The sequence below is a fragment of the Triticum dicoccoides genome, chromosome 7A, assembly GCF_002162155.2.
Source record: "Triticum dicoccoides isolate Atlit2015 ecotype Zavitan chromosome 7A, WEW_v2.0, whole genome shotgun sequence".
NCBI classification, from domain to species: Eukaryota; Viridiplantae; Streptophyta; class Magnoliopsida; order Poales; family Poaceae; genus Triticum; species Triticum dicoccoides.
Window position 1 is genome coordinate 48,889,865 of NC_041392.1, and position 5,756 is coordinate 48,895,620.

The window sequence follows — 5,756 nt, forward strand, 5'->3', positions numbered from 1 at the left end:
ACATCACCAAATTCGAAGAAAATCCTCAAACTGAAAAGTTCAACAATTTGGAAAAAGTTTGCGCATTTAAGAAAAGGAAGAAAGGAAAAAAGTAAAGTAAAAGAATAAGAAAAAGGAAATTGTCGGATTTCAGGTTCCGGCAAACCCTTGAGGTTCGAACACTGGGGTGCGCGCGGAGATCTCTCCCCTACCAATCCACGTCCAATCCACTCGTGCGAACTAAGATGAAAAATGATGAACAACACAAGAGACATGAGGTTTATACTGGTTCGGGCCACCGTTGTGGTGTAATACCTTACTCCAGTGTGTGGTGTGGTGGATTGCCTCTGGGGCTGATGATGGACAGTACAAGGGGAGAACAGCCTCGCGAGGGGTGTTCTTGAGCTGATGCGGTGTGTTCTACTTAGTCTTTACTGGGTTTTCTCTCCCTCTACCAGATCTCTAGCCTCCCTTCTCGATGTCTCTAGGTTTTCTAGATGTCTCTACTCTGTGGTGGCTAGCTCTATTTATAGAGGCCCTGAGCCTCTCCCCGAATAATTGAGCGGGAAGGGCGCCAACAGTTGGCCATTTTGAAGGGGAACATCTAGTACAAGTTATCCTGACCAAAGGTGGTCTTCAACTGCCAAAAGCACTGGTGATGACGCTGTCTTGGGCTCCACGGTGACCTCCGTCCGGCCGTCCGGCTGGTTTTGGTCTCGTTGCACTGGAATGGCAACCTTTGCCCGATACCTTGGCATGTGCTTGCCCCCTTTGCACCAAAAGGGAAACAAGGACCCTGCGCAGGCCGGCGCCCGCCTGGCGCCCGCCTAGCCTTGATCGTCATGGCTTGTGTCATGGGATCCTCGCGAGGTACCCTTGCATTGATCTCTTCGCCTCCTCGCGAGCCTGCCTGATGAGGCTGCCTCTGAGGAAGCTTCCTGTCATCCGCTCAGCGAGGCTTGGCCCCTCGCGAGGGTCTTGAGCTTGTGCTGATGAAGATGGGCCGCGCGGGGCTCCCATTTGAGCCACGTCGCAGGCCGCAGGCAGGCAAGTCTGGGGACCCCCGTTTCCAGAACGTCGACAGTAGCCCCCAGGCCCTAGGCGCGCGCGGGCTTGGCTTAGCAGAGAAGCGAAGGGGTAAGCACGAAGCACCGCGGGCCCTAACAGCCTGCGGCCTTGGGCGCCGCATGGCGGTTGATTGGACGTGGGCGTCTGCACTTCCCATGACGCCTTGCTCTGCGCCCGGCTAAGCGGACCCGTAGTTGCACACAGTTGTTCCTCCTTTGGCTGCCCGCTCACCTTCTACCTGTCCTTCTTCTCCGAGCTCCAACCTCCGCTGCCAATCCTGCTCGAGCTCTTCCCCTTCCCTAACGCCATGGCGCCAACAAAGAAGGGAAGGGGGAAGAAGCCCGCGCCCTCGTCCTGCGCACCTCCAGCGACGACCCCCGCCGTTGATCGGTCAATTATACTCTACCCGGAAGCCTTGGACAATGTCCACTCCGCCCTTGCTTCCATCTTCAACGAGTGCGGCCGGACCACAGTTTGGCCCGCATCCCGCGCCTTTCTTGCCAGGACCGTCACGGAGGTCCGATTCTTCGCTGATGCCTTATGGGCGGGTCTGGTTCCCCCCTTTCTGCTTTCTTCAATGATGTGCTCTCCCATTATTAGATCCACATGATGCACCTTGGGCCGGAGTCCATTACCCTTTTGGCTGTCTTTGCTTTCGTGTGCGAGGCGATGATAGGCATCCCTCCTTCTATTGCCCTGCTGCGCCACTTCTTTTCTCTGCGCCTGAGCGATCCCACTCAGTGCTCGGGGTGTGTAAACTTCTTCGCCGTGCCTGAGATGGCTGCTTCAGGGATTGACTTCGGCCTTCCGCCTTCTCAGGCCAGGTTCAGAGAGCGGTGGATGTATGTGGACGTCGGAGGGCCCAGCCCCTTGCTCTCGCACCCGACCTTGCCTGCTGTTCCCAACCCAAGCTGGGGTCATGAACCGCTCGCGAGCCCCCGGCTCGCTTTCGTCTGGAGCCGCTTCGAAAGTTTGAGGGCGCACAATGTGACAGCGCCCAAGGTGGTGAGGGAGTTCCTTCCGTGTCGCGTTGCTCCTCTCCAGCGCCACTCTCGCCGGATGTGGAACTTTGCGGGGCGCGGAGACCGCATGCGGCTTCAGGAGGAGGATTTGGCGCCCGAAGTGCTGCGGACGGTGCTCCGGGTCTTGACTGGTGATCCTTCCCCAGGCAGCCTACGGAGCGGTGGCGTCCTTCTGTACCTTTGTTCCGGCAGGGCTGATTTCGTGAAGCAGATGCCCAGCTTCGACGAGTGGGGGCTGCGCCCGGCTGGCCTCACGGGGCCAAGCGAGAACCCAGTTGTCGTGGTTGTTCCCCCCGCCGCCCACAGCGGTCCCTTCTCAGGCGACAAAGCGGGGAGAGAGCCGACGGGAGCTGAGGTGGCTGATGTCGAGGTGGTGACGCCGCGTGAAGCCTTGAAGGCGACGTCTCCCGAGGCCCGCCCTGGGGCGGCGGTTGATGCAGGGTTTTGGCCTTCGGCTCCTGAGGCCGGGGCTCCCGAGCCCCCAGCCGTTCTTCATGAGGTGACGCCCGACGGTATCCTCAAAGCTAACTCCTCCGGCGCCGACAATCCTGAGGCTTCTTCTGCGCCCCAGGCCGACCCCCGCCCCAGGTGCTTGGGTCCATTTCGTGTAGACTTCGAGGCCCTTCGCAAGAGGAAGGAGGCCTCAGGCGGCAGCGACCGCCCTTGCCGCTTGTTGAAGCGCAGGAAGTACTTTGCCATGGACGAGTAAGCCTTCTTCTTTCCCTGCTCATTTGCTCTGTTATCCTTGTGGCTGATTGTGGCCTTTTAGGTCCTGCCTTGCTGAGTCCGTCGAGTCGACCCAGGAGCCAGCCCCCGCATCTTTGCCCCCTTTGCTGGCTCCGGGTCCGCCGAGCTCGGGTGGCGCCCTCGCCGCTGGACCGGTTGGTGGAGTGATCTGCTCCATAGGGCACCTCGAGCTTGCTCGCCCGATGCCCTTTCTTCGCGAGTCCTCTTGGGGCGCGTCAGGCTTGCCCCGTGCCCCTTCTCTGGTCATAGAAGGCGAATGGCTAAGGTCTGTCCTTGGCTCCTCCTTCGTGGGTGGATCGACACCGGGCTGGATTCTTAGGGCGGTCCATCCGGCGACGGCTGGGGCGGCAGCCCCCTGCACCACGCCTGGAGGGGCTTACCGCCCCGGGGCCCTCTGCATGCTCCATCGGAAGAGGGTGATGTGGAAGATGTGCTCAGGCGCGCTCGGGAGCGTCGTGCCCTTCATTGAAGAGTTCCTTCAGGGGGCGGCGGACGCGGTGAATTGGGTCGGAGCAGAGCTTGCTGCCGAGGATGCGTGCCTCGAGGCTAAAGGCCCGCGCCTTGCTGAGGAGAGGCGCAAGCTGAAGGTTACCATTGCCCTCGCGTGTCATCAACGTGACCTCGACAATGCGGAGGCCAAAGCGTCGCTAGTGGCTTCGTGGGAGGCCTGCTCCCGGGCCATCGAGGAGGCTCGGGAGGCAGACCGACAACGCAAGGATGCGGAGGAGCACGTATGGGAGCTCCAAGCCCGGAGCAACTCCCTGGAGCAGCAAATAGAGCTGCGCCACGTGGCCCTTGGGTCGATGCAGGAGGCCGCCGTCGATCGGGCGGAGCTCCAGAGGCGCGAGGAGGCACTGACGCTCGAGGCTGCCGAGCCCAGCCTTGACCTGGAGCGGTTGGAGACGAGGGAGCGCCTGGCGGCCCAGGCGGAGGACGATGTTGCGGCGCGCGAAGCCCGGGTCCAGGAAGAGGTCGACCGCCGTGTGGCGGGAGCTTGCTCGGTCCTCGAGCGCGAATACGAGTCAAGGTTGATGCTGATCGGGGCCGAGGCTGAGGGCAGGACAGCGGCCATCAAGGCCAAGTTGGTTGAAGAGACGCAGCGTGCGGATTCCTCCGCAGCCGCCCTTGGTGCGGCACAGGCGGAGCTGCTTCTTCTTCACCGGAGGGTCGATGACACCGAGGCCATCGCGCGGCAGAATGAGAACGAGATCCACCAGCGGAGGGTTCTAGAGCGCGAGCATGCTCCCATGCTTTAGACGCTTAGGGAGAGGGCCAACTCATCCTTAGGCGAGATTTGCGAGGCTGCCACTAAGGAGCCGCATGAGGCCAGCTATGCAGGCAATCTTCGGTTCTTCACTGACGTGGTGACGCTTCTGGAGGATCATTCCGAGAGAACCCGCGGGCTCGTTGAGGAGAGGAGCCTAGCCCTGCTCAGGCGTGTCTTGTCCCGTGTCTTCAGCCATTTGCAGGAGATGGACCCCCACTTCGACTTTGACGCTGCCATCATGCCTGTGCCCATAGCTGTCCGGGGCGACCTAGCGCAGTGGGTGGAGAACAACGTGGACGCCCTCGTCAGGGCCTTCGCATCTGATGACGATGGTGTGGTCGTGGGCGCTGACGAAGGTGGCGTTATAGATGAGCCTGGCAATGACGTGGTGGGGGTGACGGCGTCAGTGATGCCAGTGACGCTCCCGAGGATGCCCCAGAAGACGCGGTGAGTGATATGTCCAACTGACCGCATGTCCCTGCAGTTTATCCTGCATGAAGAAGACTCGGGCTTGGCCCTGAAGAATGTAAGAGCATTTTGGGAGGGGAGGCCCCTCATGTAAAGATTTGTAATCCGTACTCTGGTGAGCCCAACGTTATGCGTGAGTTTAGCCGTTAGCCCGGTGATGGTTCGGTTGATTTGTTTACCTTCCAGCCCTGGCGTGCCCTGAGCGGGCCTGCGGGGGATGCTACGCCTCCGGCGTCCCTCGATTAACCTGCTAATCCTGTGACGAGGACCTCCGGAGAGGGTGCGGAGACAGTGGTCCCGGCTGTAGGCGTGCCTGGCCCGGCCCGGCTCACGAGGGGCTCATGAGGGGGGCAACTGGCGCTAGCTTGGGGCATAAATCCGAAACCGGAACGCGAGAGATTGCTCGAACAAGACTAAACACCCCCTCCCCAAATGCACGCAAGCTTCAAACTCAAATCCAACTTAAATCCAAACCGAAGAAACTTGCCGACAAGGAAGAAGCAAAAAGGCAAAAAGGCAGAAGAAAAGCAAAAAAGCCGCGTCCGGCACCTAGTCTAGTCTTCGACGTCTTCTCACCAGCGCGGAGCTAAGTGCTGCCACTGGGCATGGGTGGGAGCCCCCAGGGCCTGAGGCCGGCGCTCCTGAGAGTCCGGGGCGTGTACAGCCCCACTCATTATTATGTGAGAGTGTCACGAGGCGGCGAGCTTCACAGACACTGGGCCTTCTTCACAGGTACTGGCCTTCCTTCATATCGCCAGACGAGGGCCCCGCCTTGCGCCTCACTCTGCCGCCATTGACGACGACCGGAAACCAAGGACAATGCCAATGGGGTAGAGCGGTCGCCAGCGGTTCCCCCGACGACCACGGGTCCTCCACCGGGGGCAGGCCATGGGGCACCTCCCCGGTAGATGGCCTACCTCCTGAGAACATCTTGACCCGACCGCCGCGAGGGTGAGCCCGGATCTCGGCCCCTCGCGAGGGTCTTGAGCTTGTGCTGATGAAGATGGGCCGCGCTGGGCTCCCACTTGAGCCACGCCGCAAGCTGCAGGCAGGCAAATCTGGGGACCCCTGTTCTCAGAACGTCGACAGAAATAGTTCCGTCAACTCAAGGGAATAAAAAGGAAAAAGAAATTAGGTTGACACATTCCATCGAGGTGGCCTAGTGGTTACACTGGTGTGCTTTGACTAGAGAGGTCTCTCCAGTT